The sequence below is a fragment of the Pristiophorus japonicus genome, unplaced genomic scaffold (assembly GCF_044704955.1).
Source record: "Pristiophorus japonicus isolate sPriJap1 unplaced genomic scaffold, sPriJap1.hap1 HAP1_SCAFFOLD_58, whole genome shotgun sequence".
In the NCBI taxonomy this organism is placed as follows: domain Eukaryota; kingdom Metazoa; phylum Chordata; class Chondrichthyes; family Pristiophoridae; genus Pristiophorus; species Pristiophorus japonicus.
Genome location: NW_027254488.1, coordinates 4,312,456 through 4,327,075, shown reverse-complemented (window position 1 = coordinate 4,327,075; position 14,620 = coordinate 4,312,456). Strand labels below are relative to the sequence as shown.

Below are 14,620 nucleotides of genomic sequence, written 5' to 3'. Positions count from 1 at the left end.
CAGGACTCACCACGCCCAGCAGGCCAGCGAGGGCCCAACAAATGACTCACCAAAACCAGCATTTGCACCGAGAAGTTCAACCAGGGAAAGGAAGGCCACAGATTGACTCAAATTGTAAATAGTTACACTACTGACTTTGGGGAGGCTGGGGGGAGCGGTGCGGGGGGAGTGTTGTTACATATGTAAACCTGTAAATACCTTGTTTAACCATCAGAGGGCTCATCCACTGGAGTCCCAAGGGATCCCACAATCCCTTGGGAGCACTGTACACCAGGAGGCCTCACAGGTTGGAGAGGCACACTGGAGACTTGTAATAAAGGACGACGGTCACACCTTACTTTCAGTTTGCAGTATCTGGTCAGATTCTTTATTCAAGACATAACACTCTGTATTTAGGAGACAGGTTTAAAATGTTTATTGCTCATGTGACAAGGAATCTGGGGTGACTTTTGTTCAATTTATTTCACAGCAAAAATAGTCTCAAAAATCACGTTCCGCCCGGGATCCTTTCGCGTGTGAAGCGAACGTGATAACAACGACGCTACGGAAACACTGCGGTTCAAATGATGTTAGGAACATAACCAGATGTTTAAACTTGCTGTCGAGGAACTGCCAGGATCTTCTTCAATAGTGGACCAGGCTTGTGGAGCCGAATGGCCTACTCCGGCCCCTAATCCTTCCATACTTATGATCTTATGACCTTTCACAGGAGAACAAACTCGCCCCTGAGCATGCATGAGGAGAAGGCTACAGAAAACATTCCCGCCCAGTGAGCTTTCACTTGTGAGGCAAACATGTGAACCGCTACACTGCGGAAACATCTCCACTTTCAGCACCAGGTCAGACGGAAATGTGAAGTGAGCAGGTGAACTGCTGAATCCCAGTATTTTGGAGTGAGTTGTGGTGTCAAACAATGAGTTTCACTTAATGATAAAAAGTAAGAAATGTCAGATTCAAATCAACACCTCCAGAGGAGACTGCGAACGGAACACAGCACATTAGACCGCTCGGACATCCTGACTATTCAGTGCTGGGTGTGGCCACCTGCAGGTTGATTTTGAACTGTAGTGTCCTGTCACATGAAATAAATGAGAGCACCAGGCGTATCTCTGCCTGACACCGGGGAAACAGTGAGACAGACTTTGGAGCAAGGGTCTGGTTATTGCCAAACAGCAAAGAAAATATTAATTCTGGAAGAACAATTTCCAAAAAAACAGTGACCCCGACGTGATTTGAACACGCAACCTTCTGATCTGGAGTCAGACGCGCTACCATTGCGCCACGAGGCCTACGCAGAACGTGTGGGATGTTCGTCTATATGAAGGTTTCACAATACAAGTGGCTTTAAAATCCCTGCCCATTCCCACCAGGTATCAGAAGCAGCGCTCAACTGCCAGTCACCTTATGTTTTTTTCTGAAACATTTGTGTTGCTTTCACGGGAAAGCATCATTAATTAATCCCTCACCTTCTTTTGCACAATGAAAGAAATGCTAACTGAGGGACAGTCGATACATCAATCATTTGTCCTGTGCTTTGGGGAGCGGGCAGGGAAGTGGACCTGAGTCCATGATCGGATCAGCCATGATCGTATTAAATGGCGGAGCAAGCTCGAGGGGCGTATGGCCGACTCCTGCTCCTATTTCTTATGTTCTTATGTTCTTCTGCATATTAACCCATTTTACACACTGTATTTTAGGATTCTGGTTCAAAACCTTCATTGCCGATAACGCCAGGAATCTGGGGCAACTTTTATCAAATTTAACAGCACCGGTTATTCCTACCGTGCACAGAAAATAGAATCAGCAGTGAGGATAAAATCCCATGGTGCCCATTTTCAGATTCAATTCAGTAGGATTTCAAATAAAGTGAAAGAATTTTACAGTGAAAAGATTTGGAAGTGTTACTTATATTTGTGTCTTTAATTAAATTTTGTGGCGTCTGACTCCCGTTCATGCCTCTGCTGAATAAGAAAGGAGGGTTTGACGTTGACCAGACTGCACTGACCCTGATATTTGTGAGCTCATCCTTTATATTCAGTGGTTTCTCGCCCTTTGATGGGCTGCAGTGTAGCGGATATCACGTTGGCCTCTCACACGAAAGTTCCCCGATGGATCCGTTTTCTCTCACTGAAAGTTATCTATTTACTGAAGTGAAATAAAGAGCAATGAAGGAATAAGGGAGCCCTTTTGCCAGGAGAATAAATAGCAAATAAAAACAGCAAATGCTGGAAATCTCAGCAGATCAGGCAGCATTTGCCAGGAGAATAAACTCGCCTCTGATTGTTCCTCTAAAGCAAGTTGAAATATAAAGTTCGTGGCCAGGATTGAACCAGGGCCCTGTCTCATGCAAAGAAAACGTGATAACCGCTGTATGACAGAAACCTCTGGCACAACAACCGCAACAAAGGGGAGCTGACCAGTGAGCTCCCTCTGTGCTGATCAGGAATGTGTTGGCTCACCTTAAACAACTTCTGTCCCACACTGAAAGTTCTCAATCCTTCTCCTCCGCTGCCCTTTACAGAAATGTCATGGATCACCCAGCCACCGTGTTCACTTCCACATCGTCACAGTAGGGCCACAGAGGCTCCTATCGTCTCCCTGCGATCAGCGAACTCACACAGTTTGTAAAATTAAACCCGGAACACGTGCCCGGCAAAGGGCAGGAGAAGCCAGATAGTCTGTAAGCTCGGTCTATCACAGAAAGTATAGTTTTTCATGGTGATTACAGCAATTATTAATTCTTTGAGGATGTAATGAACAGGGTGGATAAAGGGGAACCCGTGGATGTGATATATTTTGACTTCGAGAAGGCATTTTGACAAGGTGCCACATAAAAATTTACTGCACAAGATAAAAGTTCACGGGGTTGGCGGTAATATATTAGCATGGATGGAGGATTGGCTAACTAACAGAATACAGAGAGTCGGGATAAATTGTTTATTCTCGGTTTGACAATCAGTAATTAGTTGGATGCCGCAGGGATCGATGCTGGGGCCCCAACTATTTACAATCTATATTAATGACTTGGCTAAAGGGATCGAGTGTAACATTGCCAAGTATGCTGATGATACAAAGATGGGAGGAAAAGCAATGTGTGAAGAGGATACAAAAAATCATCAAAAGGACATAAACAGGCGAAGTGAGGTGAGCAAAAATTTGGCAGATGGAGTACAATGTTGGAAAGTGTGAGGTTATGAACATTGGTAGAAAAAATCAAAGAGCAAGTTATTATTTAAGTGGAGAAAGATTGCAAAGTGCTACAGTACAGTGGGACCTGGGGTAATTTTGCATGAAACACAAAAGGTTAGTATGCAGGTACAGCAAGTGATAAGAACATAACATAAGAAATATGAGCAGGAGTAGGCTATACGGCCCCTCGAGCCTGCTCCTCCATTTAATACGATCATGGCTGATCCGAACATGGGCTCAGGTCCACTTCTCTGCCCGCTCCCCATAACCGCTTATTCCCTTATCAGTTAAGAAACTGTCTATCTCTGTCTTAAATTAAATTTATGATCAGGAAAGCCAATGGAATCTTGGCCTTTATTGCAAAGGGGATGGAGTATAAAAGCAGGGAAGTCTTGCTGCAGTTATACAGGGTATTGGTGAGGCCACACCTGGAATACTGCGTGCCGTTTTGGTTTCCATATTTACGAAAGGATATACTTGCTTTGGAGGCAGTTCAGAGAAGGTTCACTAGGTTGATTCCGGAGATGAGGGGGTTGACTTATGAGGAAAGGTTGAATAGGTTGGGCCTCTACTCATTGGAATTCAGAAGAATGAGAGGTGATCTTATCGAAACGTATAAGATTATGAGGGTGCTTGACAAGATGGATGCAGAGAGGTTGTTTCCACTGTTCGGGGAGACTAGAACTAGGAGGCATAATCTTAGAATAAGGGGCCGCCCATTGAAAACTGAGATGAGGAGAACTTTCTTCTCTCAGAGGGTTGTAAATCTGTGGAATTCGCTGTCCCAGAGAGCTGTGGAAGCTGGGTCGTTGAATAAATTTAAGACAGATATAGACAATTTCTTAAACGATAAGGGAATAAGGGGTTATGTGGAGCGGGCATGTAAGTGGACCAATTCCATGATCGGAGCAGCCATGATCGTATTAAATGGCGGAGCAGGCTCGAGGGGCCGTATGGCCGACTCCTGCTCCTATTTCTTATGTTCTTATGTTCTTATGTCCCTTTGTTCCTCTACACTTCTCAGTGTCCTACCATTTAATGTGTATTCCCTTTCCTTGTTAGCCCTCCCAAAATGCATGACCTCACACTTCTCCAGATTAAACTCCATTTGCCACTGTTCTGCCCACCTGACCAGTTGATTGATTTCCTCCTGCATTCCGCAGCTTTCTTCTTCATTATTAACCACACCGCAGATTTTAGTATCATCTGCAAACTTCTCAATCATAACCCCTATATTCAAATGTCGATCATTGATGTAAATCACAAAAAGCAAGGGTCCTAGTACTGAGTCCTGTGGAACCCCACTGGAAACATCTTTCCAGTCTCAAAAACACGCACCAACCATTACCCTTTGCTTCATACCTCCGATCCAGTTTTGGATCCAACTTGCCACTTTGCCCTGGATTCCATGGGCTTTTACTTTTGTGACCAGTCTGCCATGTGGGACCTTATCAAAAGCTTTGCTACAATCCATACACACTACATCATATGCTTTGCCTTCATCGACCCTCCTGGTTACCTTCCCAAAAAATTAAATCAAGTTAGTCAGACACGACCTTCCCTTAACAAATCCGTACTGACTGTCGTTGATTAATCCGTGTCTTTCTAAGTGAAGATTTATCCTGTCCTTTAGGTTTTTTCCAATAATTTACCCACCTCCGAGGTTAGGCTGACTGGCCTGTAATTACTCGGTCTCTCCCTTTCTTCCTTCTTAAACAAAGATACAACGTTAGCAGCCCTCCAGTCCTCTGGCACCACACCTGAAGCCAGAGAGGATTGGAAAATGATGGTCAAAGCCTCTGCTATTTCCTCTTTTGCTTCACTTAACAGCCTGGGATGCATTTCATCTGGGCCTGGGGATATCCACTTTCATAGCTGCTAAACCTCTTAATACCTCATCTCTCACTATGTTTATTTCATCTAATATTTCACACTCAGGCACCAAACATTTTAAAGCAATGTCCTAAAATGCAGTGTGTAAAATGAGACAAGATAATAATTCACAGAAAAATAGAAACATAGAAAATAGGTGCAGGAGTAGGCCATTCGGCCCTTTGAGCCTGCACCGCCATTCAATGAGTTCATGACTGAACATGCAACTTCAGTACCCCATTTCTGCTTCCTCGCCATACCCCTTAATCCCCCTAGTAGTATGGACTACATCTAACTCGTTTTTGAATATATTTAGTGAATTGGCCTCAACAACTTTCTGTGGCAGAGAATTTCACAGGTTCACCACTGTCTGGGTGAAGAAGTTTCTCCTCATCTCGGTCCGAAATGGCTTACCCCTTATCCTTAGACTGTGACCCCTGGTTCTGGACTTCCTCAACATTGGAAACTTTCTTCCTGCATCTAACCTGTCGAACCACGTCAGAATTTTAAATGTTTCTGAGATCCCCTCTCATTCTTCTGAACTCCAGTGAATACAACCCAGTTGATCCAGTCTTTCTTGATATGTCAGTCCCGCCATCCCGGGAATCAGTCTGGTGAACCTTCACTGTCCTCCCTCAATAGCAAGAATGTCCTTCCTCAAGTTAGGAGACCAAAACTGTATACAATACTCCAGGTTCGGCCTCACCAAGGCCCTGTACATCTGTAGTAACACCTCCCTGCCCCTGTACTTAAATCCCCTCCCTATGAAGGCCAACATGCCATTTGCTTTCTTAACCACCTGCTGTACCTGCATGCCAACCTTCAATGACTGATATACCATGACACCCAGGTCTCATTGCACCTCCCCTTTTCCTAACCTGTCACCATTCAGATAATAGTCTGTCTCTCTGATTTTACCACCAAAGTGGATAACCTCACATTTATCCACATCATACTTCATCTGCCATGCATTTGCCCACGCATGACATGCAAAGCAGGGAAAGTAATGTCTAAAATGGGGCTGTATAAAATTAATGTGAATATTTTTCTGCCTGACAGGGTTTTGGAAGCAGATTTAATATTAACTTTCCAAAGGAAAATATAGTTGAAAAAGAAACATTTGCAGGGTGCTGGGGAATGGGACTAATGGAAATTTATTTCACAGTGCCAGTACAGATAACAACATAAGAAATCGGAGCAGTAGTAGGCCATACGGCCCCTCAAGCCTGCTCCACCATTCATTGTGATCATGACTGATCGTCGATCTCAACTCCACTTTCCCGCTCGATCTCCCGATCCCTTGATTCCCTGAGACTCCAAAAATCTATCGAACGCAGCCTTGAATATATTCAGAGACTCAGCATCCACAGGCCTGTGGGGCAGAGAATTCCACAGATTCATAACCCCCTGAGTGAAGCAATTCCTCCTCATCTCTGTCTTAAATGGCCGACCCCTTAACCTGAGACTGTGCCCCCTGGTTCTAGATACTCCAGCCCGGGGGAAACAACCTCTCAGCATCTACCCTGTCAATCCCCTTCAGAATATTGTGTGTTTCAATGAGATCACCTCTCATTCTTCTAAACTACCGGAGAGTATAGTCCCATTCTACACAATCTCTCAACTTAAGACAGTCCTCTCATCCCAGGAATCAATCTGTTGAACCTCTGTTGTACCACCTCCCAGGCAAGTGTATCCTTCCTCAGATAAGGAGACCAAAACTGTGTGCAGTACTCCAGGTGTGGTCTCACCAGGGCCCTGTACAATTGTAGCAAGACTTCCTTACTCTTGTACTGTGGGCTATATATTCGGTACTATGGGGCAACTGCAAACAGTGCTCCCTGGCAGTCTAGTGGTTAGGGTTTGGTGTTCTCATTGCTGTGGTCAGTGTTTCATTTTCGGTCAGGGAAAGCATTGTTACAGAGCAAGTTGATTAAAAATAATTCAAGTCGGTGAAATACTGAATAATTGTTTCAATCAGCATTAATGCACCCACATGTATTGCACACTGAAGGAAATACAAATATGTTTGCCCAGCGACTGTTGAATTTTAATAACTTTTTATACAACCGTAGAATCAGCAGAAAAACAGGATATTCGCCCATGGTACTTATCTAAGGAAGGATATACTTGCCTTGGAGATGGTGCAACAGAGGTTCAACAGATTGATTCCTGGGATGAGAGGGCTGTCCTATGATGAGAAATTGTGTAGAACATGCCGATACTCTCTGGAGTTTCGAAGAATGGGAGGTGATCTCGTTGAAACGGACAATATTCTGAAGGGGATTGACAGGGTAGATGTTGAGAAGCCTGGCGAGCTCAGTCGGTAGAGCATGAGACTCTTAATCTCAGGGTCGTGGGTTTGAGCCCCATGTTAGTCAATTACTGTTCTTTAAAATTTATGTTGCTTTTATGGAAAAACATCATTAATGAACACATTATCTTCTATTATTTAGAGATATTTAGAGGGCACCTTTCAATGCTTCACAAAACCATTCCTTTCGCTGCAGCCACCCGGGATCGTTTCCCGGTTTGGGAAGTAACTTTGATATCACCGTTTGTCATTGAAGTGGAGAAATTTTTTGAAGTTCGATGGATGTCCCAAAGCACTTCAGAGTGGTGTCAAAACAAATGAGTTTGTAATTAAAAACACTGAATGTCAGTAGTGGGATTCAAATCCACACCGCCAGTGGAGACTGCAACCTGAACGCAGCACCTTAGACCGCTCGGCCATCCTGACTGTCGGATGCTTTAGTTGCAAGTTATTACTCGGTAAAGTTTCAGACCGGGCGCTTGTTCTGTGTTGCTGGAAGGCCCAGTGATCGGGATATCCTCTCCTCCGGGGTTTTCTTGAGCCTGTGCTCGGTGCACGAGGAGCTTTGCCCCGGGTCCGAGGTAGTTTGCATCCCAGGGATGGACAATAACCCTCTGACCTCTGGAACTGGGGAAGAGCGAATAATTAATGAGTTGTTTGTGGGTTTCAAATGCAACTTAGATCTGATGGTATAAACCGACAGTGTTGTTTCACAGAATGAAAGAAATGCGAACAGGGACAATCGAAATTTCAAAAAGTGAACTTTAATCATTAGTGAAACTTTAACACTTGAAGAAGTTTTATCCCCGATCTGATTTTGCACGCTCTGTATTTGAGGTGATTAGTTTTAAAATGTTAATTGCTCATGCGACAATGTATCCCGGACAGCTTTTGTTAAATTTTATTGCAGACAAGTTTTTGCTTCACAAATAATGTTTCCGCACAGGCTCGAAACAGAGACCTTTCGCGTGTGAGGCAAACATGATAACCGCTACACTACGGAAACTGCTGCGCAGCTCAGTGCCCAGAGAGAAGTGTTCAGCAACAAGCTGAAATGCTCAATCCCTCTCTCTGCAAAAAGTTCCTTTCACAAACATTTCTCTGACCGGAACTGCACCAAACAACAATGTTCTCCTTTCAAAGTCATTAAACGCCCCAATTCCCACATCTGCAATTTTAAGGACAAGGAGTGAAAGCGCTTTGCGATCAGAAAATTGCCGGAAACCCCTCTGGTTAATGACAGGGCTTTTGATGGTTGATTTCTGTACACACCTTGTGTTATGTATTTAACCCTTAGCGATCTGTATCACACCACGACCTGAGGGCCGACCTGTTGGAGTCCCAAGGGATTCCAGCATCCCTTGTCAGCACGGTATAAAAGAACTCTGGAGTTTTATTAAAGGAGCTAATGTCACACTTACTCATTGTTCACTGTACTCAGTTTCATTCTTTATTATGAGCGTATCAATTGGCGACGAGACAATGAACAACCACGCGAAAATGCAAGTAACAGTTGGTATAACTTGATAACAGCACAGCTGGCAATGGTTGCGGAATATATTCGTGCAGCCAAAACGCACAATGACAACCTGGAACTGCACGGCACCGAATCCTCAGGGAAAAACAATTAAAGGCTTTGTTCCTGAATGGGCTACGATCCACCAACCTTGCAGTTAATAGCTGAATGCACTAATCCATTGCACCACAGAGACTGATAGATGCACACATTGCGAGACATCCCTGTGATATCTTCACAGAGCACAGCACACACAGCTTCCTAACATGCAGGCTGCTCTCTCGGAACTCTCCGGAAAGAGCCTATTCTGTTTAATGATTAACTATACAGTTGCAGTACACAATACGTCCACATCCACAGTGTGGAGCTACAAGCATTACATGCTGACAGACATTACAATCCCAAACTCGGGTGTCAGTCAGTTAAAGCTTCAGATTGCTCTGACCGGGATGGAACTTGTCCACTCTCAGTTGCACTTTTCCCAAATAAAGGGTGGGACATTCATTGTGGATGTGTGGAAGCAGTCTGGTCCCGCACACTGCAGACACTTCCATGTCACCACCAACCAGCTCTCCCACAACCGGTGTGATCTACCTTCCAGCCTTCCGGTGCCTTGTCTGTGACGAAGTATTCTGACTGTCCCGAAGCCGGTATCCTTTGTCATCAATAGGGTTTTAAGTTGTTTCGGTCATTTTTACCTGCTGGACAGTCGAGGCACAAATTGTAGAGTGGAAAACTTGCATGGACCCCGGTTTTCTAGTGGTTGATTTTCCTGGTTGGGTCCGTCGGTCGCGGTGGTCCGGTTGATGCCTGTTACCAAGTCAGTTGGTATTGATGTTCCACTGATTGGTTTTTTGAAGTTCTTTTCTCCGATGTCGTGATGTCTCTTCCTGTGTTTTCTCGCCGTGTGCTCTCGATCTTGATCTTGTTTTTGCAAAGTTCAGAAAAATAGGTTGCTCTTGGTACGATAGGCTCCCAGTTATACTCTGAGAGGCTGCTTAATCTTCGTGCCAAATCTAACGTTTCTTTTGTTTAAGTTTTGCTGCCCATTGATTTAAGTGGTCTTCTTTGTATAAGTTTTGGCGCACTAGCTAACTGAGACTTTATTAAATGTTTTAATCTGGTGTTGATAGACTTTGGGATGGTGATACTCCTTATTTATGAACTGATGAACTCTTGTCCATTGTAATTGCACTGCTTTGGCTTCGGGAAGTCTGAGCTGAGCCAGATATTTCTATACATGTTGAAAAGGTGTTGGAATATGGATGTGATATTTGGATCCTGTGGGTGGGGTGGATAATGTTCCTTCCGTGGTCGATTGTATAAATGCTAATGTTTTCTGGGGGTCTGACTATGGTTAAAGAGCTCCCCCAGACAAACTGATTAGCTACAATATCCAAACTCTAAATCCCACCCCTCTGTCACTGCAGCTTTTCCCCACAGGCCCAAACATGCCTTTTAAAATCCCAAACTTGGTTAAGACTTGTAGATTTCTTCCATATGCTTTTTAGAATCGCAAAATTTATGTTTAATAGGCTTAATCGAATTTCCTTTTCAGTGAGTCTAAACACTGGGGGGTTTCCATGAATTTTGGAATCTACATTGGCAGTCCCTCGGAATCGAGGAAGACTTGCTTCCACTCGTTATGTGAGTTCTTTGGTGGCTGAACAGTCCAATACTAGAGCCACAGATCCTATCACAGGTGGGACAGATAGTCGTTGAGGGAAGGGATGGGTGGGACAGGTTTGCCGAACGCTCTTTCTGCCGTCTACACTTGATTTCTGCATGCACTCGGCGTTGAGACTCGAGGTGCTCAGCGCCCTCTCGGATGCACTTCCTCCACTTAGGGTGGTCTTGGGTCAGGGACTCCTGGGTGTCAGTGGGGATGTTGCACTTTATCAGGGAGGCTTTGAGTGTGTCCTTTTAGAGTTTCTGCTGCCCACTTTGGCTCGTTTGCCATGAAGGAGTTCCGAGTAGAGCACTTGCTTTGGGAGTCTTGTGTCTGGCATGCGGACTATGTGGCCTGCCCAGCGGAGCTGATCGAGTGTGGTCAGTGCTTCAAAGCTGAGGATGTTAGCCTGAATAAGGCCGTTGATGTTGGTGCGTCTGTCCACCCAGGGGATTTGTAGGATCTTGCGGAGACATCGTTGGTGATATTTCTTCAGCAACTTGAGGTGTCGACTGTACATGGTCCATGTCTCTGAGCCTTACAGGAGGGCAGGTATTACTACAGCCCTGTAGACCATGAGCCTGGTGGCAGTATTGAGGGCCTGGTCTTCAAACACTCTTTTCCTCAAGCGGCCGAAGGCTGCACTGGCGCATGGAGGCCGTGTTGAATCTCGTCGTCGATGCCTGCTCTTGTTGATAGGAGGCTCCCGAGATATGGGAAGTGGTCCATGGTGTCCAGGGCCGCGCCGTGGATCTTGATGACTGGGGGGTAGTGCTGTGCGGTGAGGCTGGTGGAGGACCTTTGTCTTACGGATGTTTAGCGTAAGGCTCATGCTTTCATACGCTTCATAAATACGTCGACTATGTCCTGTAATTCAGCCTCTGTATGTGCGCGGACGCAGGCCTTGGTGAGGCCTCACCTGGAATATTGTGTACAGTTTTGGTCTCCTAATCTGAGGAAGGACATTCTTGCTATTGAGGGAGTGCAGATAAGGTTCACCAGACTGATTCCCGGGAGGGCAGGACTGACATGTAAAGAAAGACTGGATCAACTAGACTTTTCTTCACTGGAATTTAGAAGAATGACAAGGGATCGCATCGAACATATACAGGTCTGATGGGATTGGACAGGTTAGAGGCAGGAAGTATGGTCCTGATGTTGGGGAAGTCCAGAACCAGGGGTCACAGTCTAAGGACAAGGGGTAAGCCATTTAGGACCGAGATGAGGAGAAACTTCTTCACTCAGAGAATTCTGAACCTGTGGAATTCTCTACCACAGAAAGTTGTTGAGGCCAGTTCGTTAGATATATTCAAAAGGGAGTTAAATGTGGCCATTACGGCTAAAGGTATCAAAGGTATGGAGAGAAAGCAGGAAAGGGGTACTGAGGTGAATGATCAGTCATGATCATATTGAATGGTGGTGCAGGCTCGAAGGGCCGAATGGCCTACTCCTGCACCTGTTTTCTATGTTTCTATGTTTTTATGTTTCTATGTTTCTATGCAAAGCACAGAAAAAAATGGTTGAAGTATCGACTCTGCCTCAGTTAGCATTTCTTTCATTGTGCAAAAGAAGGTGACTGGTTAATTAATGATGCTTTCCCGTGAAAGCAACACAAAAGTTTGACAAAAAAACATACGGTGACTGGCAAGTGAGCGCTGCTTCTGACACCCGGTGGGAATGGGCGGGGATTTTAAAGCCCCTTGTATTGTGAGCCTTCATATAGTCAAACATTTCCGATGTGCTGTATCGACCTCGTGGCGCAACGGTAGCGCGTCTGACCCCAGATCACGTCGAGGTCACTGTTCTTCAGGGTAATTCGGGAATTAATATTTTCTTTGCTGCTTGGCAATAACCAGACCCTTGCTCCAAGGTCTGTCTCACTGTTTCCCCGATGTCAGGCAGAGATACTCCTGCTGCCCTCATTTATTTCATGTGACAGGACACAAAAGTTCAAAATAAACCTGCAGTTGGCCACATACAGCATTAAATAGTCAGGATGGCCGAGCGGTCCGAGGTTCTGTGTTTAGGTCGCAGTATCGTCTGGAGGTGTGGGTTCACCTCACACTTCTGACACTTCCTGTTTTTAATCATTAAGTGCAACTCATTGTTTGACACCACGACCAAAGCCTAAAAAGTGGGATTTTGCAGTTCACCTGCTCGCTTAACATTTCCATCTGACCTGGTGCTGAAAGTGGAGATGTTTCTGCAGTGTAGCGGTGAACACGTTCGCCTCACATGCGAAAGCTCACCAGGTGGGAATATTTTCTGGAGCTTTCTCCTCATGCATGCTCAGGGGCGAGTTTGTTCTCCTGTGAAATGTCGTAAGATAATAAGCATGTCAGGATTAGGGGCCGGAGTAGGCCATTCGGCCCCTCGAGCCTGGTCCACCATTCAAGAAAATCCTGGCAGTTCCTCGACTGCAAGTTTAAACATCTGGGGCGGAGCTGTAATCAACGACAAAAAGGTGCATTTTGCACAAGCCCAGCTAACTCACTCAGTAGATTATGAGATACTAAATCTCAGGGTCAGAGGTGCGAGCCCCACGTTTGGTGATTATTTTTCATAGAATTATATAATCAGAAGTTTACAGCACGGAAGGAGGCCATTTCGGCCCATCGTGACCGTGCCGGCCAATAACAGGCTCTCCAGTCTAATCCCACTTTCCAGCTCTCGGTCCATAACCCTGCAGGTTACGGAACTTCAGGTGCACATCCAAGCACTTTTTAAATATGGTGAGCGTTTCTGCCTCTCCCACCCTTTCAAGGCAGTGAGTTCCAGACCCACACAACCCTCTGCGTGAAGACATTTCCCCTCAAATCCCCCCTATACCTTCTACCAATGACTTAAAATTTATGCCCCATGGTTGTTGACCCCTCTGCTAAGGGAAATGGACCATTCTATCCACTATATCAAGGCCCCGCATAATTGTATAAACTTCAATGTTGCCTCCCATCAGCCCACTTTGTTCCAAGAAAAACACCCCCAGCCTATCCAATCTGTCCTCATAGCTAAGATTCTCCACTCCCGATAACATCCTCGAAATCTCCTCTGTCAGTCTCCAGTGCGATCACAGTCTTCTTCCTGTAAAGTGGTGACGAGAACTGCACGCAGTACTCCAGCTGTGGCCAAACCAGTGTTTTATATTCAAGCACAATCCACCTGCTCTCTTATTCTAGGCCTCAGCTAATAAAGGCCAGCATTCTGTATGTCTTCTTAACCAGCTAATCCACCTTGCCTGCTACCTTAAGGGATCTGTGGACATGCACTTCCAGGTCGCTTTGTTCCTCTACAATTCTCAATGTCCGACCATTTAATGTTCAATCTCTTTCTATTGTGTCTGTAAGCACTCAAGTAATGACTCCATGAGGCAAGGTATTGTACTTGAACTGTGGTGACCTTCGTCCATTTATTGCAGCTCCTGAGTGAGGGTACAGTATGGTGAGCTCCGTTTTATACCTGGTTACCTGTCGTGTACAGGTGATCCCGAGGTCTCCACCAGTTGCACCCTCTGGTGGTACAGGCATAGTGTATACAGTGTGAAGGTGCATCCAGTAGTCTTCTGTAACTGTACATTGAGTGTACAGGGAGTATACTTATATTATACAGACACAACATCACTCTCCCCTTAGTCTTGTGCCACTGGCCTTTGCATTGTGTGCTCTGGCCCGAGACTTGAGTGCCCAAAGCCCTTGCACCTTGTCAATGCTTTGGCTTGGTTCTCTCCCTGTGGACCCCCAAGTCCTTATTACCACGACATTGGGAAATGTTCAGCAGTGGATCGTTGGAGGTTGCAGTGGGGGTTGAGTGGGTTCTGGGTGTGATCCATGTGTGTCCATGGCTACATACATGCATTCCCCCCCCCCCATACATAGACCCTGTGTGTGGCTCAACACCTGCATGTGCAGACCTGTACAGACAGAAAGAACAAAAAAACATCGGATTAGTTACATCACTGTTTGGGTTCTGCAGAAGTGGAACAAGTACATTTTACAGGTAATGTACATACGTGGTGTCACAGACTTGCCCCTGGGTTGTGTAGGTGCAGGTGGGTGAGGACACTAGT

The 14,620-nt window shown here is 45.4% G+C and overlaps 2 non-coding genes across 2 annotated transcripts; one reads left to right on the top strand and one right to left on the bottom strand.

Moving 5' to 3' along the window:
- Positions 1-1,217: 1,217 nt before the first annotated feature.
- trnaw-cca (transfer RNA tryptophan (anticodon CCA)) lies at positions 1,218-1,289 on the bottom strand. Its single transcript has one exon. It is a non-coding gene; the product is annotated as a tRNA-Trp (tRNA).
- Positions 1,290-7,366: 6,077 nt separating this feature from the next.
- On the top strand, positions 7,367-7,439 carry trnak-cuu (transfer RNA lysine (anticodon CUU)). Its single transcript has one exon. It is a non-coding gene; the product is annotated as a tRNA-Lys (tRNA).
- The last annotated feature ends 7,181 nt before the right edge of the window (positions 7,440-14,620 follow it).